Below are 27,818 nucleotides of genomic sequence, written 5' to 3'. Positions count from 1 at the left end.
CCTGCTGGCTGCTCCATAAAGACCTCTTCTTGCAAATCACCATGCAAGAAGTCATTCTTTACATCCATCTGATGTAAAGACCATCCCTTTGATGCAGCCATAGCAATGGCTGCTCTTACGGTTGCCATCCTTGCAACCGGGCTGAAAGTTTCTTCATAATCAATGCCATATGTCTGTGCATACCCCTTGACAACTAATCTTGCCTTGTATCTATTCACAGAACCATCTGCATTGTGCTTGATCTTATAAACCCACTTACAACCAATTGCATTCTTGCCTTTAGGCAAAGGCACCAATTCCCATGTAACATTAGCATCCAAGGCATCCATTTCTTCATCCATGGCTTTCTCCCATTTTTCATTTCCCATGGCTTGCTCAAAAGAAGTGGGTTCTGGTTCCTGTATCACTTTGACCATATAGGCATAGTGAATGGCTGTAAATCCATCATATTTCAGCCTATCCACAGGATACCTAACCCTGGTAGACCTACGCAAAATAGGCTCACTTACAGGTGCTCTCAAAACATCCCTGGTCTTCCTTACTCCAGGTGTAACAATAGAAGGAATACCCAACTCATCATCAATGCTCTGTTCTGAGCCACTGGATTCACCATCCACACAAGAGTGACCTGCATTCACATCAAACATGGGCTGATCTACCTTCTCTTTTCCTTTTCGTGATACCTGCATACCACTCTCTGCATTGCTTTGAGGGGATTCTCTTGATCTCAATCTGCCTGTCCATGGCGAAGTATGTGAACCACTGGTAGAGGACACTCCAGGTCCACTGATATTTTGTGATTGCTGCTGTGCATTCTGTGCAGCATTACCATTTTGTGCATCTACATCAATCATCACATTTACTGGTTTATACCAGCTGCTCATCTCATAAAAAACAACATCTCTGCTCACTGTGAACTTACGTGTAGAAGGGTTATAGCATCTATACCCTTTCTGTGCAGAGAATAACCAATAAAGACGCACTTCTCAGCTTTTGGATCCAACTTGGACCTCAACTCATCTGGCACATGGACATAGGCAATGCAACCAAAAATCTTCAAATGAGAAATATCTGGTTTCCTACCAGTATACATCTCCTCTGACATCATGCCATGTATTGCTGCAGTGGGAGTCCTGTTCATTATATAGACTGCTGTAGCAACTGCTTCAGCCCAATAATAATCTGGTAGATGTTTTTCATTTAGCATAGCCCGAGATACCTCTCCAATATGCCTGTTTTTTCTTTCTGCAATTCCATTTTGTTGTGGGGTATGACTGCATGAATATTGCTACTTTATACCATGCTCTTGCAAGAACCTTGCAAACTCATTTGAGAGGTACTCTCCCCCTCCATCTGACCTTAGGCATTTTATTTGCAGGCCTGTTTCTTTTTCAACCATAGCTTTGAAAGCTTTGAAGTGCCCAAACACTTCACTTTTCTTTTTCATAATATACACCCACAGTTTTTTGCTGAAGTCATCAATAAATGTGACAAAATAGTGACAGCCTCCAATAGATGCAGCTTTTGTAGTCCACACATCAGAGTGGATTAATTCCAATGGCTTTTTAGGAAAAGGTTTCCTTGCCTGTTTCCCAAATTGACAGGCTTCACAAACCTTGTGCATTTCTGCAACCTTGAATTTAGGCAATCCTGCAACAATATTTTGGGCTTGCATTGATTTAAGTCGCTGTATATTAACATGACCAATGCGTTTGTGCCAGATATCAATATCTGCAACTACACCGGTCCCATGTGCAAACATTGCTGCACTCAATTCAGGCATGTCTGCATCCAACGTAAACATCCTGCCCTTCTTCTTTCCTTTTGCTATCAAGCGACCATTATTTTTCATATCCTCAACAAAGCATCCATGAGGATTAAATCTGACCTGCAAGCCCTGCTCAACCATCTGACCAATAGAAACCAGGTTCTTGGTGATGTTCGGGACATGAAATACATCAGACAAGTATTTCTTTTTCCCATCCTGCATAGACAAAGGAATTTTGCCAATCTGCACAATAGGATGTGCAGTATCATCACCAGTCTCCACAAATCCTGGCTTTTCCATTTTCCTTGCATCTTGCATCCATTCTGCATGACCTGTCATGTGGTTTGACACACCTGAGTCAACATACCACACATCATTTTGTTCTTCTGCACTTGTCACAGAATTGGTCATATGCTGCACCATAAATAGATGCTCATTTTTGTCATCACCATGCCTGCTAGAAGATGCATAATTGCCTTGCTGCAATTTTCCATTCATAATGTCATTCTGCTTTTTGTAGTAGTCCTTAGCCATATGACCCATTTTGCCACAATAGTAGCATTCAACATTGCTGTTTGCATTTTGGCTTCTCTGCCATCCACCACGGCCTCTTTGGCTCCCCCTGCCTCTAGAGTTACCACGTCCTCCTGCATAGGACTGGTTTTCTTGCGTTTGCTGCATATTTTGATTTCTACCACGGCCTGCAGATCGGCCTCCTCTACCTCTGCCTCTACCTCTGCCAGCATTTGAGTAGACGACAGTTTCTTTTGAAGTTCCTGCTGAAGAAGATGCACCCCCATTTCTCTGCTCTTCAGAAATTAGAAGAGCAATCAGCTCCTCAAAATCAAGAAATTTTTCACGGACGGCAATGGATGTCCGGAACTGTGCATAATCCTTTCCTAGACCATTCAAGGTCACAGAAACCAAATCATCATCATCCACTGGCGACCCAATGGAAGCAAGTGCATCTGCAATTTTCTTCACTTTCATGTGGTAGTCATTTATGCTCAAATTTTCTCTCTGCACATTGTGCAACTCCTATTTGAGTTGCATTTTCCTAGCTTGCGTATTTGTGCTGTACATTTTTGCCAAAGTATCCCATGCCTCCTTTGGCGTACTTGCATCCTGAATATGCACAATCATGGAGTCCGAAATACTGATAGACAGCCAGTACATAACTTTCCTGGCTCTCTCATGCCATCCTTTGAATGCTTGCATTTTCTCTTGACTGGGAACATTAGGAAGAACAGGTTCTTCTTCATTTCCTGTAATGAATTCCCAATAGCCTTTTTCCATCAAGAAATTCGTCATTCTAAACTTCCATGCCTGAAAGTTGTTCTTGTCAAGCTTTTCAGTGACAATCTGTGAAAGAGAATCAGATGCCATTACAGAACACTGCAAAATATTCTATCACTGCAAAAAACACAGCTTTTGCCTCACACGGGCAGAACTGCAAAACTGACGAAAGTGGTATTTCACCACACAGTCACTTCCTAGTGACGATTTTGCATCAACAGGCAACAAGCATGAATCTGCAACTCCCAATATCTCTGCACAAAGGCATACGATGCAATTTCTGTGGCAACTTTTCACCGACCCACAGAACAGTGGTCGCACAGCAAAAACAGGGCCTTTTTTTGAGTGCCTGCGGAGAACTTTCGTCTCCAAAACGGGCCCCGAAATGACCTCGAATCAGAAAAATAACGTCACTGATGGGCTTCGGCCTTTCCCGTAGCATATACTACGCTCTCGCCACACCGCGAAGGGTGTCTCAATCTGAGACAGTGCACTCTTGCACTTCCGGCTGTGCTACCTGCAGAGATTTGCTCCCAAACTCGAAAAAGGAAAGCAACACTTGTCCTCTTACCAGGACCCTGCGAACTTGGTTTGCTTTCTTGAGCTCCTTACCACGAACAAGGCTCTGATACCATGTGAAGATAGTGGGAGAGAGGGAAGGAGTCTCACTTGCGGCTTTCTCACATGCATAATGGGGGAATACACACAAAGGTAGAGGCTGAAAATAGTTTTCCTCTTCTTAGTTGTGAAAGCCAAAAGAACTCTAGTACAAAGAAATAGAAGAACCCTATATGTGGGTCTCAAACCAAACTCAACTAACTAAGGTGGCATGCTAACTGAGCCAGGATAGCTGTCCTCCAGCTATTATTCATGGGCGGTGTACCAACCGCATCTCCAGCTAACAAGTCGGTGACATAAATGCACAACAGTCACCCTGGCATATCACGAGTGGAACTCGATATCTCAACATTGCAACCCTTCTTGAATGGTATGGTTCATCTTTTCTGCAACTGGATTTTGCTCTGGAGTACAAGGGGATGTGAGCTCCCTCTTAATCCCACATGTATCACAGAAATGCTGAAAGTCATGAGAGAGATACTCTCCACCATTGTCAGTCCATAGGCATTTAAGCGTTCTACCTGACTGATTCTCAACCAAGGCCAGCCATTTCTGAAATACCTGGAACACATCACTCTTCCGAGCTATAGCATAAGCCCACACTTTCCTAGTTGCATCATCAATGAATGTCACATAGTATTCAGCCCCGCCTAATGACCATGTAGGCATGGGACCACATACGTCTGAATGCACCAAATCAAGCTTTTCAAACTCTTTCTTTCCCCTTCTTTTATGGGTTGATTTAGTCTACTTCCCATAGAGACACCATAGAGACAGTGCTCACAAAATTCAAAATCAGAGAAACTCAAATGCGGTACATAACCCAAACGACATAAGAGTTTCATTCCATTCTCGCTCATGTGCTCGAACCTGCAATGCCACAAAGAAGTGCTTGGCTGCTCGGTTATTGCAACAACATGATCAAATACCCCTAATACATGTAAGGAATACAAAGTCCCACACTTGGTACCCCTGGCCAAAAGCATAGAGCCCTTCTGAATTTTCCAACTCTGAAAGCCAAAAGTGGTGTGAAAACCAGCATCATCTAGTTGACCAACTGAAATAAGACTCTTGGTCAACTTAGGCACATGTCTCACATGTTTCAAAATAAATGTAGACCCATTTGCAAAAGAGAATTTTATGTCACCTACTCCCACTATGTCACATGCATAGTCATTTCCAAGATGCACACAACCTGTCTTTCCACTGTCATAAGTGGAGAACCATTCCCTATGGGGAGTAACATGGAATGAAGCACGAGAATCCAAAATCCAATCCTAGGAATATGCATCATCTGAAGTGGTAAGCAACTCTGCACATAAACTAGACATGAAGAGAACGTCATTGTCACTATCATGTGTGACTGCATTGATCTCCTCGATCTTCCCTTGGACTCTCTTCCTTCTTATTTGCACCCCAATTTGCATTCTTTTTCTTATCCTTTTGCTCTCCTTTCAGCTTATAGCAATCCTTTTTCATATGGCCCTTCTTGCCACAGTGGTAACACTCAATGTTTCGTGCCCTAGATTTGCTACGAGACTTCCCTCTTCTTGGGACTTCCCCCTGAACTGTGATCTGCCCCTTTGCATGCTTAAGGCTGCATCCTGCTTATTGCCATCCATAGACTTCCGTCTAATCTCCTCGGCCAACAAGCTACCCACAACATCATCAAATTTCAGTACTCCACCAGGTGCAGAGTTACTGACAACTGTACGGAAGGTATCCCATGAGGATGGCAATGAACATAAGAGTAATATTGCCTTAGTCTCCGCATCAAAATTCATCTTCTGAGCCTGAAGCTCTAGCTGAAAATAATATTGAATTCATTCAAGTGAGAAGGAATGGAGACCCCTTCCTTCATCTGCAGCTCAAACAACCTCTTCATGAGGTAAACTTTATTAGAGGTAGTTTCCTTCTCATAAGTTGCACACAGTTTCTTCCACAAATCTTCCGTAGTCTGCTCATTTACTACTGTGAAATAAAATGACTCTGCAAGATGAAGTCTAATAGTAGACTTTTCTAATGCATCCAACTCATTCCAATCATCCTCAAACATATCTGCAGGCTTAGCTTCAATACTTGCCAAGGGTTTAATTTACTTCTTTTGAATAAGCACATCTGTTATCTGTTCTTTCCACAAAGAAAAGCTTGTCCCATCACACTTTTTAATGCTAAAAAACTCCTTTTCAGACATGGAAGAGGATGCCATGATGCAAATGAAGCAAAATCCCAAATGCTAGTGCCTACACACCAAATACCAGGTGCACCCAAATTTGTATGCCACAATAGAGTGAAATATTACCAAAACTCAAAGGTCAAAGCATCAAAAGATGCATCTGACTCATGTGCATATACTATGCACCCATATGAGCAAATCTGGCCCAAAAGAAAATGCCAACTACAATGGCAATCCAAAATGCCAATAAGGGCCAAATGACTCAAGCATAAACATCGTCCACTGGGATATGCATCAATAATATCTCATCCAAGAGAGCATAGCACTATCAGTGCATCACCTGCAATGTGTCAAAGGGGGCCTTGCTAGAAATGGAAAGCGCTAATTATTTCTCTAAAAGAATAGATTTCACTAAATTCACTCTCATGGGATAGCCGCCAAGATATGTGGATAGTGTCTTGAGTGCAAACAAAGAAATAGCTACATTGTTCTTCAATGACTTCTTGTGGAACATTATCATCTCTTGTGGAATATTATCACCTCTTGAAATTTTATCAATTTGCTGAATTGTAATGAGGAGTCCTTTCCCAAGCTGCAAATGACATTTCCTTTACCACTTTTGATAAAATTATCTTTGTGTGTGACCTCGGGGGGTTCACCTAAAAAAACTTTAGTATACCACGTGCATTCATTCAAAAGGAGGGGTATTTTAATCCCACTTTTGGAAAAAATTTAATAGGATTACAATAACAGGAGGGGTTTTTAAATACAAATTTACAAAAAATTATGTGATTTCATAAGTAAAGAGGGGTGGTTTTATTGAGGGGAAAAACTTAGTTGAGGGCTTTTTAAAATACCCCTTGAACGCACGTGATACCTAGGATTTATTAGTGGTGCACCCACTGAGTATGCGACCAATTAAAACATAATGACAAATATTGAGTACAATAGAATGAGTATATGATCAATGAAATAAACATCAAAACAATGTTTGTAATTACTCATACACCTTTTGATTTTTTTTGGAAATAAGTAACTCCTCAGTCCACATGTCTACTACATAGCTAGTGTCTTCAGCATTAGAAGATTTCACCGCTTCTTTTGTATGAGATATGTTCATCATTTGTTAGATACCGTGGAGATCTTATTTAGTTGGAAGGCTAGCTTCATATTCAAATATAGCCTTGTATGTCTCCTTGAATATGTATGAAGCCTTAATAAATGACATTTGAATCCATGTGGAACTACTTGTCCTCAGTGTCCTCATCTATAAATCCTACATCTTTCTCAAGGTTTTGAGCAACACTTGGAAGGAAGTAGTCCTACGGTAAGTCAAAAGGAGGTTGAATATCCATCATCAACAAATACTCCTTGTCACCAAATTTAAAACAAGGCCGAACTGAGGTTGGAAAATCCTCGCTCATTTGTGGGGTGACCTCATTAACAGGGACTAGGGTGTCTCTTTGTTGAGCATCAATATTCAACTACTCAACAAGATGTCTTTCTATGGAAAGATAGATATCTTATCCTTCATCTCCAAATTTTCCTACCTCTACTGTCTCTTTAACTTCATCATCACCTTTAAGAGTAACATGCAAGTAGCACATGAAGGCATAATAATAATTGTCAAGTCGGCATTTATGGTCATGGATGGGACACTTTTTTCTTATCCTAGACTTCATATTCTCTAGGACAAAGGAAAGATTCTTAAAAAAAAAAAACTCATAACGTGATATTGCATGATGTCTTTGACGTGCACCAATTTGTCATTACGAGACACCACAACACCATTTAAAGTGATTGCCTAGAATTCCTTCCCTCTATTTTCAAGTTAAAAGGCTACTAAGACAATATGTTCTTCAATGGGGAAGTCACAGTTAAGCATACAAGTTATCTCTGAGTGTTAATGACGTTGTTATACTTTTTGAAGAAAGCCCATAAGATTTCATTCTAGAGAATCTAGCACACCATGCCCCTATAATGGATCCATCTACAAGTACAACTATAAAACAAAGGGATCACGAGTTTCAGAACAATCATGACAAGGGGAGAAATACAACAAGAGAAACCCAATCAACACAACATGATGAGGGAATCCAAATCGATGGAGGGTCCATTATCATGTTTTAGAAATGTGAATAAAAAAAGTGAATAAGAAAGACTCGATAGGTCTCGGAGTCATCACAATGCTATAAGGGAGTTTCAAAATGGATGGAAAGTTCAAAATTTCATTGTGATGATCCAAATGAAAATACAAATATCAAAAAACTGATACGTGTCGAATTCATCACAACTCGACAAGAGATTTTTTAGGATCGATGGAGGGGCCCTAATCACACTGTGATGATCCAAATAAAAATTTAAATAAGAAAAATACAACAATCCTTGCAATTACCACAATGCAATAAGGGAGTTTCAGAATAGATGGTAGGAATTAATTGTATTGTAATAACCTAAATGACAAATATTATATGATCAAGGGGCCTTATAATCACAATGCATTGTAAGGATCCAAATGACAAACATAATAAAGCGGAGGAGACTTACAATCACAATGCAAATAAGAAATATTGGGCTATGGTCTCTGAATCATCACAATATAATATGGGAGTTTCAGGATTAACCGAGGGGCATTGAATTAATGGAGCAGCCCTAAGCACATTGTGTATGATGATCTAAATGAAAAAGAAAATAAGAAAAACCAAGTAGGTCTCAAAATCATCACAATATGACAAGGGAGTTTAGGAATATGACCCTAATTGCATTGTGATATTCAAACATAAGGGAGTTTTAGGATCGACGAAGGGGTTATGACACTGTTATGATACAAACAAAAAAGAAAATAAGAAAATCTCAATAGGCCTTGAAATCATCACAATGGGATAAGGGCACTTTAGAATAGATGGAGGGCCCTAATCGAGTTGTAATGATCTAAACATTAAAAAATGTGAAGACAAAGGGAGTTCGGAATCAACGGAGGGGCCATAATTGCATATGGATGAAAATAAATTAAGGAAATCCTAGCAAGTCTTGGAATTAGTAGAATACCATCTACCGTGTTGGAAAAAAATCAAAGATTGGATTAGAGGGAGTGGAGCATGCAAATGTTATTTTTTTCTAGGGATGAGCAAGTCTTGGAATTAGTAGAATACCATCTACCGTGTTGGAAAAAAATGAAAGATCGGATTAGAGGGAGTGGAGCATGAAATATTCTTTTTTTCTAGGGATGAGTTCATAAATATGGAAACCCTATATGACTTGGGATCAACAGAATACCATGTTTGGCAAAAATCCAAGGGGGTGGTGCTTGCAAGTTTGAAAAACGTGAGAGGACTTTGAACTAGTAGAATATCACGTTGTAAGAGTGATCAAACGAGGATGTCGCGTAGGTGAGGGAGGGAGGGCTGCAAAAGAGGGTGGAGCTCACCGAGGTCAAATGGAGCAACTGCGAGATTTTTCATGATTAACCATTGCAGAAGGAAAAGGACTTGATGGTATCTGATCAAGCTGTGCTAAAGAATTGCTCTATCCCTATCAGTAGTGAAGCAGCTATCTAAGGAACTATATGAATTAGAGTCGTCTTGATGCATCAAGTCCAAAAATGACACCATGAAGTCTTTCCACCTTATCGAGTTACTCTTGTTAGATTGATTGCATATCCATGAAGGTCATGTATGCTTTGTAGTGATATTTCAAAAGTATAATGATTGGGGAGAGACACATGGATGGTGGTGCAATTCCCTAGTACATGACGGCCACTGATTATCACAGATATTTACTCTGTGAGGGAGCATGAAACAAAGACAATGCTGAGAGAGAGAGAGAGAGAGAGAGAGAGAGAGAGAGAGAGAGAGAGAGAGAGAGAGAGAGAGATCAAATCGATCGTGGAGAGGGAGGTTGAAACAAAATGCAATTGATGAGGGGTTTGAGGAGGGAAGATGAGGGTGGAACAGGAGGCTAATGACATATCTACTAGTAGCACTCCCCTAGCACTAGGGGAGGTTCTCTTAAGTAGGCAGTGCCCACAACCGTAGCCTCAACTATTGTGGAACATGTAATATACATCAATCTAATATGTAGGGATTTCTCAGTCACCCGAAGCTTTCAAAGCACTAAAATATCTTACGAGATTCAGGCCGGGTGATGATTAGATGTCTATTGGCTAGATTTGATCACTTAGAATCTATGAACAAATACAGCTTCAAAATCATTGCAATGCGATAAGGGAGTCCAAAGTTGAATGACGAGCTCTAATCACATTGTATATATGGGATCGTGACTCTTAATAACACAAGAAAATACATGACTACTTTCAAAATCGAGGAATGATGGGATATTGCATGAAATTCATTGGGAAATTTCTATCTAAAGTGAGGGTGTTCAAAAACGAGGGTGTACATAATGATAGTACACTACATGCACATTCACGATTGGTTGTTGTAACAAACTAGGGAATCCACCCAGACCATGCTTGAATTTGAAGGTTACAACACCCAGAAAACAAAGAAATGAATCTTCAAAAGAAGCACCATGGTGGAAAAGTTTTCAAAAGAAGTGTCACATCAAGCTTCAAAAATAGCTTACTAGAAGTGCCATGTCACCCTTCAAAAACTAAAAGTGCCTAATCTGACTATAGTCTACATGCAATATTCATATTTGACTGATATAAAAAATTAGGGTGTCCATTGGAGTGTGCATTCACTAATCATAATTGATTTTGGACATACAAAGTAATCATTCATTGATAGGCATGCAAAGAATGAGACCATGGATCTTTCATTTGACTTTTGTGCTCTTCTCTTTGACCATTGCAAGCTCCACCCTCTTTTGTGGCCTCCTTCACATGTGCAAAACCAATCTCTCTCGCCGCCACCCTCTTTTACAACCTTTCCTCCCTCACCTTCCTCTCCTTCACGTGTATGAAATGTTAGATATCAATGATCCACTCTCATGTAACTACGCGGGAACCAGCTAACTCTACTTGTAAGCCCCCCATATGAGGAGAAGGCATTTGAGTAGCTCGGTTATCCGGTAGGTCCTAGTTTGGACACCAGATGGGGGCCATGTGTGGCCTGATGGCTAGACGGCTTCACATAGAGTTGGCACACAGCCAACTAGGCTACATGCAAGTGAGGGAAGGCATCCCATGACTGACCACACTGAGGGTAGACAGAGCATTTTTTGGGGTAGCCCACTCTCAGGTTGCGAGGCCCGTTTGGAGTCCCAGATGATCCCAGATGGTTTTGTCTAGCCCCAAACGGAGACCATAGGTTAGTTGCTCTATTTTGCACCATGGTTCTAACATGTGGTCGATGGCCTATTTCGGGACCGACCTCCAGTCGGCCGTTTTGGGCCGATTGGTGGCTATATAAGAGCAAGCCTGTGAAGCCCATAATCATCACTGGCTACAGCAACCCTGATTCCTTAGCATCCAGTCTCCGTCCTCTACTGTCTCCAGCACGCCATCGAAGCTTCTCACACAGGAGCGCACGGCTGGGAGGCAGTGCCATCTATTGTATTAGTTTTATAGTAATCAAATTTTTGATTCTCCATACTATTTGTTTTTCTCTCTTGCATACGAGATCCTGTTATCTGTTGAGCACAGACGTTATATTATTTTCTTACATGGTATCAGAGCTTGGGCTCTAGCAAGAAGATTTGGTAGTGTGTTTCTATTTGTGAGCAGATTATGAGAGATGGCCCAGCCCGCAAGACTGCGAATCCCACCATTCGGTGAAAGCAGAAAGTTGGGTGGCACTAACTATCCACTCTGGAAGTTCAAGATGAAGACCATTCTAAGTGCATATAAGCTTTGGGATATTGCTACTGGGGTGGACTTGAAGCCGGTTGTCAGACCGAATCTAGACAAGGGTTCCGTACTCAGTGGACGTGTGATATGATGCCATGTCTAATTTGGGGGGATTGGACAAACGCGGACACAAACATAAAAACAAAAACAAACACAAGAGCAGGTAAGAAGCAGAAAGGCAATTATGAAATTCAAACTGAAATTCAATTTAATAAAACTATGAAAAGAAAATTAATTACTAAAGATAATTATGAAAGAACATCAATGCAAAAAGGACATTAACGCAGAAAGGACAATAATTATGAAAAGACAATTATTTACTTAAGACAATTATGAAAAGCGAATTATCAAAGGACAAATATTTATGAAAGACAAGTGGAATCCAAGAAGGTTTTCATATATAAAAAATATTACAAAAAATACTATTGTTAAGCAAGAGTTATCATATACAAAAAGAGAGCACAAAATCTGTCTCCAAAAGTATGCGTAAGAAAAATTTGTCTCCAAAAAAGTCATTCTCCAAAAATGCCAAAATAGTGGAGGAGGTCTACTGCTCTACATTATTGTCTGAGGTACTTTTCTCCTCCTCACTGCAAGGCGGGTCACTCGGGATCTCATCTTCCACTTCTTCTAATATGAAGTCATACTCTTCATGGATTACATACTTGCAGTCCATGAAGTCCTCTACACAACCCATTATGTCCTTTATACAATCATCTTTGGTGGTCCAACGGTCATGTCGGTCTTTCAAAACCTACGGAGATCTCGTAGGTTGCTTTGTGCTTGCCTCAGTCGCCCCTGCTCCATGCACCTTCGGTGAGGATCCCACCCAAGCGCATGCACTTCGACGTTATTCTTCACCCAGTTTGTATCGTGTGCAATCTTATCTGCTACATGTAATAGTAGAGATTGGATGTCCCGAACCACTCCAACATGGGGAACCAGGTTGGGGTTTTGGGAGGACAGCCATGGGTGAGGGCATGGTTGTTCCATTTAGAATCTGTTTGAAAAAAAAAGAACCAAATACGGCTAAGGAGCAAAAGAAAAAATAGGAAAAGGTAAGAGAGAAAAAGATAGCCTAACATTGAGCAAGCATTTATAGACTCCTGCATTCTTTGACTTAGAGTGACAGAAGTCTGTATATGCTTGCTCAATGTCAAGCTGTTGAAGCTTCACGTGGGTGGAAAAGAGAGAAGGAAATCTTTGAATATATGCAACAGGCACAACTCATGATACACCATACACAAAGCATGCATTGGAGGATGAGATAGGTAATGCCACAATTGAACAACATAATGATGATGAAGAGTTAAATGTGCAAGTATGCAAACATCTCCAAATACAACAAATCTTACATCTCCTTCTATCTTGTTGCGTGATGTACTCCATGAAGTGACTAGTGAAGCTCAAAAGAAGGATTGAGTACATCAAGAAACAATTGTGCAATTGAATGATGAGATTGCAAATCTTCAAAAACAAAACTTATGCTTGCAAGAAGAAATTCAAAAAAAAAAAAAAAAAAGAGAGAGCACAAATTTTCAAGTACAAAGACTAGAGATACAATTAAAAGAGCAAGTACTCAGTAACACAAAGCTTTTCAGGTGTTGCTGAAGATGTGAGGATTGCATTACAACACATTGATAATGGGGGTCATGTTTTTTATTTTGATTATGACATGGTGGGACTAGCAGTAAGTAGACCATCAACTCTTCCAATTGCATTGGTGATCAATCCAGATGGTCCTATATGTCCAATATGCCATGATCCTTTTGATAGTAGCACTAGATGGTACACACTTTCATGTGGGTATAGCTATGACATGGTATGTTGGGAAAATTCTTTGAAGGAAACAAGTGCATGTGTCTTATGTAATACACACATATTAAGGATTTATATGATGTGTTGGGTATATCTAAGACTTATAATTTAGATACCCAAATTAGAGACATTTGAACAGGCCATCTTGTGGATCACAATTTCATATTTGTCTTTGTGAATGGTGTGGGCATGGGTTATATCTCTCCTTGAGATTTCAATAGATCAAATCTATTATCTAACATTATACAGCTTTGATATGAAAATATTATTTCCTTTATAATGTGATTTTGTAATTCTTTGTAGCAAAATTCATGTCTTGTAGCTATGATTTGCTATAAATTCCATGAGGAGAATTTGGGTCCCTCAACAATGATTGTCTTTATGTATGGAATTCATTGCAATGTTGAAATCAATGAAAGAAAAAGGAAGCGTCATTTCAAAAATATTATTAGACATTGACTCTCTTTCTCTCTCTCTCTCTCTCTCTCTCTCTTTGAGAGTGCTCTCAACAGAAGCAAGAACGGAAGAGGGAGAGAGAGAAACAGAGAGCCACACAAGTTTTGGTGGGTGCAGAACCACCCTAATCTTCTTTTCATTCATTTATATATGTGTTTGAGTATTGTACATAACCGGGGTAAAGGCACAGTGACCTTTAACCCCCACAACCTCCCACTTAAAGGACAATGTGCCTTTAAGGGAGAACAACCAGTGAGCATACCATCCAATGCCCATTAATACATGACAATACTTAAACCGCTGACTAGGTAGACTCTTTGTCAGCATATCTGCAGGGTTATCATCTGTATGAACCTTGACAAGCTCTATGCACTTGTCCTCAAGTACCTCCCTGATGAAATGGTACTTGACCTCAATGTGTTTGGTCTTTGCATGAAAGAACAGATTCTGTGCTAGCTGAATAGCACTCATGGAATCACTATGCAATGTCGGTACACCTCTATGAATCCCCAAATCTCCCACTAGACAATCAAGCCATATAGCCTCCTTGCAACCCTCTGTGGCTACAACATACTCAGCCTCTGTGGTAGACAAAGCAACACACTTCTGTGCGCGAGACATCCACGACACTACACCACCTGCAAAGGTGAACACATAACCAGAAGTGTGGATCTCCTACTATCCACATGCCCTGCATAGTCTGAATCTGTGTACCCAAGTACACACATGTCTCCTTTACCAAAGCAGATGCACATCTCCTTGGTACCCTTCATGTACCTCATGATGCACTTAACTGCCTCCCAATGCCTCTTTCCTGGATTAGCCATATACCGGCTAACAACTCCCACTGCAAATGCAATGTCTGGTCTAGTAGCTATCACAACATACATAAGACTCCCAACCGCTGATGCATAAGGAACCTTGGCCATCATGGCCCTCTCCTCATCTGATTTGGGACTATCTGTACGACTCAGTTTCACATATGGAGGCAATTATGGAGTACTCACTGCCTTCCCCCCCCTCCATATTGAAACGCTGCAATACTTTTGTAACATACTCCTTTTGTGAAAGCCAAAGGAGTTTCCTACTCCAATCACGCGTGATGCGCATACCAAGAATATGACCTGCAAGTCCCAAATCCTTCATATCAAAGGCCTCATGCAACTTGGCCTTTAATGCATCTAGCTCATAAGTATTCTTGCTAGCCAATAGCATATCATCCACATATAGTGTCAGGAGTATCAGGCTATTATCCTTAGCCCTTTTAGTGTAGAGGCAGTGATCAATTTCACTCCTTCTAAAACCGTGGGACCGAATGAAAGCATCAAACTTCTGATATCATTCTCTAGGCGCTTGCTTAAGACCATAGACTGCATAAGGTATGCTCAAGAAATCATGGTCCCACGGTAATGACCGCTACTGAAAATAGAACCTGAGATGCGTCAAAACATGGGTGCCATTGCATAATCGGACTCAGCAAGAAAATCTGCAAATATCTCTCTTCTGCCGAAACTCCAAAATCCCAACCGATGAGTGAGAAATGGGAGTCTAAGGTTTCAAAACCTTAGATTGAAAAATACATAACAAAGAGACGAAATCGAATACATAGAGATCTATAACTCTGAAAATCCTCCACCGAATTGCGCAAGAACTGATAGGTAGGGGTTTTTGGGCGTCCGAAACGCAATGGGATAGACGGTTTTGGAAATTGTGGTCTCTATGATTGGGTCCAACACATGGATTGAAAAACGTTTTTGGAAACAGAGCTGTTTGTAAACTCCATCGGAGTGTGAATGATGAGCAACATAGAAGTTTTAGGACCTCTTGAGTTCACCGGAACTGACAGATCTGCAAATGGTTGCTCCAAACTTGAGTTCCAACACTCGGGCAGAAAAACGTAGAAACTGACACAGTGAGTCAGAAATCCAATGAAATGATCCCAGATTCAAGAATGAAGGTGTTTCCAAGCTCATGATGTGAAGTGGACACCAAAAGCAAACAATAGTTGCCTCTACAAGTCAATACGGAGTCTCTGTCATCGAACTGAACAGGGAAAAGGTCAAAAAACGACTTTTTCTTTGAAAACACTTAACAGGCTCTCAAAACCACTTCACAAAACCAAAGTGACTTTTCCAAAGGTTCCTCCAAGGTCTCTGCACACTTGGATGCAAGTAAAGTCACCCACAAAAGCTTCCCACAGAGCTTCTCCTTTCTCCCATAGAGTTGTTGAGCTTCCAGGCATTCACGCATGCTCAGCTAGATCACCCGAGCTCTGATACCAATTGAGAGTGCTCTCAACGGAAGCAAGAACGGAAGAGGGAGAGAGAGACACAGAGAGCCACACAAGTTTTGGTGGGTGCAGAACCACCCTAATCTTCTTTTCATTCATTTATATATGTGTTTGAGTATTGTACATAACTGGGGTAAAGGCACAGTGACCTTTAACCCCCACACTCTCTCTCTCGTGTTCACATGCGTGCGTGTTTTTTTCAAAAAAAATGCTCAAATACGTGTTTTTTACGATTTAAAATGTTTCAAATGTTTTTTGCTATTTTATTCATACAAATAACCTATTCGTACAAATAAGTGGCTATTCGTACGAATAACACAATTTATTCGTATGAATAAATGTAATATAAACATGCAACCACTGTCATTTTTGGTATTCGTAGTACAAATATAGCCACCAACTTCCTTGCCACCTCATTGACTTGCTTGCCAGCCCTGCTACCTCCTACTTGCTTACCTCCTACTTGCTTATGGTACCTACTAGCTCTCTTCATAGGTACCTTCAAAATCCTTGTTTGCGACTAACACTCATCTTTCTTGCGAGAGATGTGTGTTGCAATCTTTCATTAGTAATAGACAAATATGTGGAACTTTGCATGCTATGTAGCTCACTGTTTGTGTTATTCAAACCACAGAACCTGCTATATAGCACATAGTTTGAGTATACATAGTCATGGCACACTAGGTATGCTATATAGCAAATTATGTGTGCTATACAGCCGACAGAATATGCTATGTAGAATGCAAACAAATATGTGGAACTTTGCATGCTATAAAGCTCAAACAATGAGCTATTCAAACCACAAAATCATCAATATAGGGCATAGTTTTAGTATACATAGTCGTGGCACACCAAGTATACTATATAGCACATTGTGTGTGTTATACACCCCACAGAATATGCCATGTAGCACATAGTTTGAGTGTACACATAGGTGTGGAGCTATGTATGCTATATAGCGCATTGTTTGTGCTACTAAAACCATGAAATTAGCTATAAAGTAGGAAATTTCATTACACATAGACTTTTCACAATGTGTATGCTATATAGCACACTGTTTGTGCTATTCAAGCTGTTTTAAATATGCTACTCAGCACATTATTTATGCTCTTTAGCCCCCAATCAATCTTCTATATAGCACACTCTTTGAGTATACGTAGATGGGGCACACTATGTATGCTACATATCACATGGTTTATACTATTCAGCTCACCAAGTATACCATGCAACATAATGTTTGGCATATAGCATACCATGTATGCTATGTGCCTCACGTTGTATGTGCTATGATTAGCACACTACTCATATAGTGCCCTAGTATGCTAAACAACACACTATGCATGCTATGTGGCAGATTGTTCATTCTATGAAGTATTTTGTTGTAGCCCATTTTATTGCCATGTAGTAGATATATATGTTGGTGAACTGAAAAGAAAGAGTAGAGTGGACACAAAATCAGAATATTGGCATTATGGAATGAAAAAGAGTGAGGTCCTTAAGTAGGCACCTCATACATGCTCACTGACATCACTGATGACTTTAGAGCTCCACAATCATCTCCTCAATCTGCTCCTAGATTCTCTCAATCATCCTATGTGGCTCTCCACCACCTAACTGTGCTTGTGGGCACCTAACTGTGCCTCTAGCACTCACACATAGAAACCAAGGTGTGCTTGAGGCATACACCTTGAGATATCCCATCAAACCCCCCCTCAAGGGAATGCCTTAGGCTATGTCAAGGATACATCTAGTCTCATAGTTTCTCATGCCATCTCATGGTGGTCAAGGATAAATCTATGGCTAGGTTCTCATGCTAGCAAGGGTTCCCATGGGTGTAAGGTTATCTCCCCTGCATGTACATGCACATGGTTATCTCCCCTGCATGTACATGCACACAATGTCTGCATGAGGTACCATGGAGCAAAACATACACATGGCCTACATCATAAGGTGACTAGAGGTGTTTACAAAACACACAAAACACAAGAGTTTATTTCATTCATTTTGGAGGACTATCCAGGCTGAGTACCTTAACATAAAAAGAGAGATCTGGAGCATACATAGAGATGATTTAAAATGCATAATCTTCAAAGGATGCCTCATCTTGTGGAGGCTCATCAACTGAAAGTAGATTTGCATTTTCTGTCTTTGCTTTGGCTCTGCAAAACTTCTCATGATGGTTGTTCTTGCCACAGTGTTTGCATGGATTAATTTTGAAGCAGTCCTTTGAAAGGTGATTTGTCTTTCCACAGTGATTGCAAGGGGTAAATTTGCCCTTCTGGACTTTTACAGCATAAACAGTGTCATTGCCTTTCCTGAGCTCCATATGCCTTTCTTCTTCTTGGAGAGCAGAGATAATACCTTCAAGATTAGGATTAGGAAGATTTTTCAAAGTGGTAACTATATGATCATAATCTTCAGGCATACTCTTAAGTAACACTGCCATAGCATCATCTGGAGTATAGGAGAGTTGATAGAAGCTAATTGAGTCATAAGACTCTGCATGTAGTTGACATGAGCTGCCAAAGTAGTACCACTAGCCATCTTCAATTCAAAGAAAGAGATTTTAAGTGATAATTTAGAGATGTGAGAGCTAGCACCAAAAATCATGTCAAGCTTTTGCCAAGCCTCTGAAGGAGACTCTAAGTCAGAGATGTGGTGAATATAATCATCTCCTAAAGCAAGAGCAATGATACCATATGCTTTCTCCTCTCTAGCGGGATCCCTTGTTGGGCATGTTGGAGTTGAGGATTCTCCAGCATTGGAGGCTGTAGAAGAAGCGGTTGGAGTCGGTTTGACAAGTCCCCAGAGGTTCTCCCTCATCAATGCAAATTTCACCTTCATCTGCCATGTGTGGAAGCCCTTTCCATTGAACTTCTCTAGATTCAATAGGGTAGCCATGAGAGGGTCTAACCCAGATATTGGGCAGTATCTTTCTCTCTTACAAGGCAAAAAATAATTGAAAGGCTTCCAAAATATAAGCACTTGTCAATGTAGCAAAGACTAGTGACCAATATTCAATCAATGATGCTTCTTCTTACATGCTTCATAGAGGTGGCTAAAATGAATACTTTCCAATCAAAACCAGGTCTAGCAATTCAAAAGCAAAACTGAAGCCACACTTGTACTGATGTTATTGAAAGTTTCAAAAAAAAAAAGAAATGCTAGAATAGCATTTTATGTAGCATCTTCTTCAAAAAACTTGTCAAAACTATCAAAACCAAAAGGTTGAACTTGGAGGGCTTGTAGCTTACTCTTCAGAGCAAAGGAAAAGGGGGTTTTTAAGGCAAAAGAGAGCTAATATACCACAGAAGATCCTCTGGGAAGAAGAGGTGCAAAAACACATCAGGTCGCCATAGCTTGCCCCTTCAAAATCGACTGGTTTTTTACTGATTTCTCCTTGAATATGCAGCCATTGCTACTCAAATCTCAGCACAAAATAGCCCAAGGCATGGAGAATCTACCCCTGAAAGGAATTAGAGGAAGATGAAGTATGCTGAGAGAAAATGCAGAAGAAAAAGTCGACGGAATTCTTATAATGGCGACAAAACGAGCGTGGCTTTCTTCAATTCCTCTCAGCCAGGGGTTCACCCCTTCAAGGTGGATCTCCAGCAGGAAGGGCGTGGGAAATGGTTGAGAACCGGAGGAGAACAAGCTTAAGCAAACTTTGGGGAGAAGAGGAAGAGATGGTGAAGAAGAAGAAGATGATGTGGCTCAAGGGGGATCAAAGGGCTCTGATACCATGTTGGTGAACTGAAAAGAAAGAGTAGAGTGGACACAAACTCAGAATATTTGCATTATGGAATGAAGAAGAGTGAGGTCCTTAAGTAGGCACCTCATACATGCTCACTGACATCACTGATGACTTCAAAGCTCCACAATCATCTCCTCAATCTGCTCCTAGATTCTCTCAATCATCCTATGTGGCTCTCCACCACCTAACTGTGCTTGTGGGCACCTAACTGTGCCTCTAGCACTCACACATAGAAACCAAGGTGTGCCTGAGGCATACACCTTGAGATATCTCATCAATATATACATGCTATCCATATAGCACATTAATCCATCATTTCTTCTTGAGGATGTGCAAACAAGAAGAGCATATAAGATTGATGTCGAGGTTCAGCGAGACATCAAGAGAGACAGATCGTAAGATTGTAGTAGATTCAAATTGTGAGACAAAGAAAAACACAACAGGAGAACAAAGAAAAGATTGGGTGGGTCCCATTGACACGGTTTGTAGTTAGAGTAGAAGCCCACATTCTAGTTGCATGTAACAGAACTTCTTTAAAATGTATCCTTTGCTTTTGTGCTTTTTGTGCTTTCATAACTCGTGTCTGGGACACAACTATTTTGGACACCTTACCTTATTATCGCTTGTTGTGTTTGCCACTCCATCCCCCTTCATTCCCGTCTTCTCCTTCCCTTTCCCCCCTCTTCTCCCTTCTCCCCTTTCCCTCCTCCTCTCATGGAAACACATTGCACTTCAATCTAGGAGTCGCTTGAGTGACACTTGTGGATGGATCATGCTTTGCATTGCTGGATCACAAGGAGTAGCTTGGAGTGGAGGCTCCATCAGCATTCCTTCAAGATCCCCATGATATGTGAGTCACTCTCAAACTACACATATTTGGCACCGTTGTTAGGGAGTTCAAGGTACGCTTTTGCATTTCACTTGCTTTCTCTCATCATCTACCCATTTCTCATTGTTTCAAGCTTAACTAGGATCATTGATAGTGGAGTTGTAGGAGAGGAATGAGTGGAGAAGTATGAGTTTTGGAAGGGAAAACTCATACTTCTCTGGAATTTTAGAGCTTGTTTTTGAGTTTGGATTTTTAGAGCTTTGGAATTTTAGTGCTTTGGATTTTTAGAGTTGATGCTTTTTAGAGCTTGTTGTTGATGATTTTTAGTGTTTTAAATTGATAGGAAGATAGTTTAGAGGATTACTAAGGTGTGTGTGATAGAAAACTCCAACAAAGACACCCAAAAGTGATTTTCAAAGTGGTTTTGGAAGGAGAAAGTATCACTTTTTGCAAAACATCCCATTTGCCATTCAAATGTTGTCCTTTTTTGTTGTTTTTTGCATGAGTAGGTAGACTAGGTAGTTTAGAATCCCCCTATCACAAAAAATACTAAACAAAACTTCAAAATCATCAAAAACCAATCTATAGAACTATGAGTTTCTATCCCTCGACTCAGCGCCATAGGCCAATTATCTGGGTTAGTGATTTAGCTCTATCCTACTCAGGACTGACACATGTCACTTACCTAACCTGCCGCCCTAATTAATTTATGTCACCTAGCTATCTCGTATAGTCTGACAGGCATTAAATTGATGCCATAAGGGCTTAAGCCATCGACTCAAAGGCATAGCCATGTAGTGTACCGACCGGTGCCATCTGTCTATCCCATCGATCAGAGCCATATTGATCATCCCGCCGACTTGCTATCCCACTAGGTAACTACTTTAGCTCTATCCCACCAACCTGACACCCCTTAACAATGCTTCAAGGCAGACTCAACATGGGGCCTCAACTATTCAATGAACACATGATCTTGAGATCAAGAAGAGTCCTACAAGCTCACCCTAAGCCTGAAGATAGTGCCTCAAATATCTTGTCGACCTCCAAACCTAGCTTGGCATCCTCAAGGTGAGCAAGCTCAAAAGTCGATTCTCACTCCTTGCAAGAACCACCACTAGGTGACTTAAATCTAGCTCAAAAGAGTCCATGAGTCAAGACAGAGACATGGGTGAACCCTCTAATGTTCGAGCCTCAGTGGCTCTGCACTCCATCCCCAATGATCTCCACTCTCCTACCCCATCTATAGCAGCAGCTTAATTAAGGGAAATGGGAGGCCAGTAGAATTGCTAATTCCATTTGCTGGGCATACTAGGCCAATGATAGAGACTCAATTTCCAACTCAACTACTGATATCACAAGCAATAATTAGGGAACCAAGTCCCATAGTACCTACTAGAAATCAACCTCCATCATATCAATTCTTTGATGATAGACAGTCCTATGGGGATGGATTTGGATAGACCTTCTCACAAGGGTCCCAAATGCTAAAACAAAGGGGGCAGAGGAGTAACTTCAAAGGCCCACAATAAGACTCTTCACCTTAGAAGCCCATATTATTCCTCCTTGGTGACAAAACATGGGAGATTTTTCCTACCCAACAACTGCCCCTTATAGGCCTATCCTGCAAGGAACATACCACTCCCTAGAGGGCCTCCATTCCAACCTATTAGGCCCACCCAACCCAGGTCACAATACAAATTCCTAGTGGGATTGGATCCTCCCATCCCAACCTTGTGCCATCAAATCCATGGAACCCTTCATCAAGAACACCAATGTATAGGATAGGTCCCACCGTTCCACAACCTCCTCTTGTATCGCAAACAGTCCTTACTTGGGATTGCATATTCAAGTAATCATGTGAATTTTCTTGTGATTATGTGTTGTAATAACGTATTTCATGCAATCATGGGCACAATCAAGCATTTGCGCTATGAGGTGTGGCTCTGACCTAGAAACTAGATATATACCGGTGGTAGTATCAATACTACTGGGGCAATAGTCTCCTATCGGTGATAGTATTGATACTACCACCGGTAGTTCAACACAATACTGCCGTGATAGTATGCACAACTATAGTTAGTATTATTACTACCGGTATTGCCAGTATTCCCAGTAGGAATTGTGTTGTTACTAGAGGTAATTGACATACTACCGCCTTTAGTACTACTATTACTGGTGGTAATACACAGATTACCACCAGTAGCACTACCAGATATGCCAACTGTTGGGCTCATTTTCACCAAAAGTGGATTGAGAAGAGGTAAAAATCCTCCTCTCTCCAAATCTCAGCCGAGGGGCCTGGTCCATAAAGTGTTCCTGGTCCCATGCCTTGAATAGGATGGGGGGCTATCTGGAACCATGACCTACATCCAGGTCTCCTCAGATATCCACATAAAGGGGGGATTGTTTTATCAAATTTTATAAGAATTTACTTAGCATTTGTTACATGCACGGATTGAAATAATCATTTGTGCATTGAAAGTTATTAGATTTTAGAAAATCCTCAAACTTTTACATCAATGCATGATAATTCATTCGCATATCATGTAATTAAAAAAAATAAAGAATGCATAGGGTGGGAGTTACTTTCAAATGTTTGCTTGCTCACTATTGTGTGGCAAATGCAACTCTTTGCTAGTGTCAAGCAATAAAGCTTTTCGCACACATAGTACAAGATATGCTCGCAAGCATGGCCTCAATCGCCGGCACTAAGAAAAGAGTAGGGGAAGATCTAAGCAAGGGCGAGCACAAGAGAGTGATGAGAAGAATTCGGGATGTCTTTTTAATTAGGGTGTGCAACCTGGAGGAGAGTGATATGGAATCAACCACGTCTAGTCTAGAGGGAGTTAGCACTATGAAGAGGACGATCCTTGATTATGCTAATAGCAATTTGCAATCTAAAGGTCATGATGGCCTTGCCAGCCAGGTGCAATGGGAGACAGATGCCATGCTTTGGGTTGACAACTTTATTGGGAATGCAGAGACCCTCTTCAATAGAGCATGCAATGTAGACCCTACTCTTGCACAATAGTTTGATGTCTTCAAGCTAATACAATGGATGGGTGTATGGGATAAGCACAAGAGTAGGGTCCTTGCATCAAATCATTGTGTCATAGTGGGTAAGAGCTGGGAGAAGAAGGCTGCAATAGTTTATGGGTGAGCTACATCCCTAGCCACAGGTGAAGAGCACCCATCCTCTACACCCTCTCAACCATTGAGAGGTCATGAGCTTAGAAGGGCACAACACGTGGCTAGTAACATAGAGTGTCACACTTCGCATACGTCACAAAGAGGGAGATACAAGTTGGCAAGACAATTGGCTCCATCACCTATGGCGCTGTATTCAAAGTCTGGTTGGTAGGAGCTATAGGGTTGTCATATCACATGGAATATGCTAGAAAGAAGTACAAGGGAAATATTGGGACGTGCACACGAGAAGCAAGGAGAGAACAACTCATGTAGATTCTACACCCAGTCCTTGTACGTGTGATTGTAGCAACTCGAGAAGAGCCACTGTGGACCATCATGCCATACTTTAATGGTGGTAGACTATTGTAGTTTCTTCAAATTTTGCTAATGAACCAAGGAAGGTTCACACGCTACTTCCACCATGTTCTAATAGGAGGAGTGGATTTGATGGCCACAACAACCGAGGGAGTGCAAGCTACATTGGAGAAGGAAGATATTTCTTGAATCAATGTCTTTTGTGAGAATATGGATGGTTTAGCAAGGCTGCATGTTGGAAGGTGGATGCACACAAACCTACACCCAAGCAATATCTTATTGGATTTTGTTGGAAAGTCTAGATGTCAAGTAGGCATCATAGGCTGGGGGATAGCATCACTTTGCTGAGCAAGTTCACGGTAAAGAAGAAGAGCATGGGTAGAAAAAATGGCTTGCACCCTAGCTACAAGAAGTAGTATTAGGAGGCAGATATACATGCCATGCAGATACGTATGCATTGGGATGGATCATTGTTGATATGATCCAATTTTTTGAAGATGCCTTGGGTTATCTTGAGGATGATCAAAAAATTCCTCCTTCTCATGTCATTAATGCCATTAAGCATCATGCAAAAGAATAAATTATGCATCGCATTGCCAATCAGAGAAAGCCACTTGGAGAGACCAATGATATCTTAAAGAGTGTAAAAGGTGAGGAAGAATTGGTTATGAGGCCTATGGAAGAGATGAGCCTTGCCCTTAGGCTTGCAACATAAGCCACATTTTTTGTCTTGTAATATTTTTGGGACCCCATGTGCCAAACTTATTGTAATGAAATTCTTGTTCAAAAATGAAATTTACTTTGTACCATTCGATGTTAATAAACATTGCAACATGTACATTTTGTTGAATTAAAGTAATTTTGTTCTAACTTATTTTGCATAGCACATGTAACAATTTTCATCTTGCATGGGATATGTAACATCTTCATGTTGCATCAAGCATATCGCATGTGACATTTTCATCTTACATCCTACGTCACACATCGGTGCCTCACAAATGTTGAAGTTGATGCATGAAGACTTTGCATATTGTCGCACAATGAGCATTCATATGCACTTCACGCTCTACAACAAGCAATACTTTCTTATGAGAATGTCCCAAGGAGAGGATACTCCTCCTCTTCCCAAGGAGGAGGAAGGCTCCAAAAGAGTAGGCAAGCGTCCATTGATACAAGAGGTGGCTAAAGAGGAGGCTCAATGTGTTGAGCATCAACGCTTGTAGTTCGAGCAGCTACGCAAGGTTGCCAATGCACACGGATTTGCAGGGGAATTAAAACGGGTGTTTTAATTCACCAAATTAAAATGTTTTAAAAAATTTTTGACCCCCCCATGAGCATTTTAAACCGCCCCCACAATGATTTTTAATCGAGACTGGCTCTAGCCTATTACTACATGGTAAAACCACCTACTGTGTGGTATATCATGGTTGGTATACCGCCCGGTGTTAACATATACCGCACGGGGATTGTATACACTACACGGTCCCAAACTATACCGTGTAGGTTTGTGGTGTATACCAAGCAATAATAGAAACATACCGTGCGGTGCAATTTCTTATATATGCTTTGCGCCGACCTCGTACTATTCACATTCTCGAGAATCTAGCTTTGTTGGAGTCTCAAAAAAAACAAAGAAGGACAAGGAAGAAAGGATAAAGAAAGCTTCCAAAATACTTTGTGAGTTTTCATATCCTTTTAAAAAGTGTCCAGTGTCGGTGGTGGGCTCGCTTAGGCCTGCTGATATCCACCCACACTAGGATGCAAAATGGATAAATGCGTAGCTTAAATTTGATAGGTTAACAGTTGTTGATTTGAAAGTTTATTTTTCCAAGAATGTTTTCATGTAAATATATTTACAGTTTATTTCACAAAAAGAAAAGGAGAAAAGTTTCTTTTTCGTAGACATTAGCTTTTAAAACATAGTGTAATATCACATTTTTAATAGTTTACTAGCTATATAAACTATTATACATTTCAAAAAACTAGTAAAAAATATATGATAATCATTGCAAGTATCTATGTGCTAATGGGGAGTCCACTTATGCCGACTTGTAACTACTTGCATATAGGTACAAAATACCTTTGAACCATGTGCTAATGGGTGATCTGCATATGCCGATCGATACCTACTCGCACATGGAAAATGTTATATTATAGTTTATATGTACTTATTAGGAATAAGAAAATACTTGGCTTTTGTTGGTTGTAGCTCACATTCGCCAGCTGATAACAACTTGTTGAAAGTCTAGCCGGTTGTTTAGCTCACAATTGCCAGCTTGTATCAACCTACACATTATATGTTAGAGATCATTGCAGACTATGTTTGCTTGTAAGAGGAAGTTAGTAGTATTATACATTGTACATTTATGTGCAAAGAAAAGTCCTATCTTATCTGAGAACAATTAGTTGATATTATATAGGTATGAAATGTATGTCTAAACTTATGTTGGATATTTTTCAACCTAGGTAGTATCCTTCACTAACACTTATTTCATTAATTTTGGACTTGTCAATGTACAAATTCATTTTCACATATACCTTTGGACTAGTTTTCGGATAAAATTTAAGAAAAACCCAATCTTCAAAGCACATATAAAAACATAAAAACAAGCATTTTTTAATATATTTTTAAAGAAGATGAAACTCAAATTATAAAATTTAACGTAGCCTAGATAAGTTACAAGAAAAAATAAGATTCACAGTTGTAAACTCTCTTAATATTTAATGGTGTTATTGGACACCTTCAAAAGTTACAAACTCTCTTAATATTTAATGGTGTTAATAGACACCTTCAAAAGTTACAGTATTAAGGAAACTCTCACCATATTTATAAAGGTGTTAACAAACACCAAAAGTTACAATAAGCCTGAGATAAGTTACACAAAAAAATAAGATTCAGCAATTGTAAACTCTCTTAATATTTATAATAGTGTTTAGGAAACACTTTCAAAAGTTACAAGTGGAAGTAGCAAACTCTCACAATTTTTAAAAAGGTGTTTAAAAACACCAAAAGTTACAATAAGCCTCTCAATGGAAAGCAAATCTATTTTCTCTCTCTATCCTAAATTCAACCCATTCAAGAGCTGAGCTCATCTCATCCTCATCGATGTAGTTAAAATTACAGAAGAGAAGTAAGGATTGATGAATTTTCTTCTTCATAACACTTTGTTTATTATGAATGGCTTGTGCTTCCTAGGGTGAAAATCTTCCATAATGAGCCACACACGAAGATATCTCACTTTGAAAGTCTATCAGCTCTCTCCTATATGACTGCAATTTATCTATTTCACTAGTAGCCATACTTATTTTTCTTTTCTCCTCCTTCTCTAAGTCCTTTTAACAAGCAAAGTCGTCATTCTTGTACTAGGTTAACGGAGCTAGATTTCGCTTTCTCTCCTCTCTTTCCTTGGTTCTCGACAATCCATAGTTTGGTGCTGCCAATGGCTTCCTCGATGGAATCGATTACTTCAAAAAGATTCATGGTAATGAGAGCGAGGAAG

This window comes from Dipteris shenzhenensis, chromosome 13, assembly GCF_047967505.1.
Source record: "Dipteris shenzhenensis isolate YYH24624 ecotype China chromosome 13, Dip_SZ_1.0, whole genome shotgun sequence".
NCBI lineage: Eukaryota > Viridiplantae > Streptophyta > Polypodiopsida > Gleicheniales > Dipteridaceae > Dipteris > Dipteris shenzhenensis.
Note: the sequence above shows the minus strand (reverse complement) of the source record.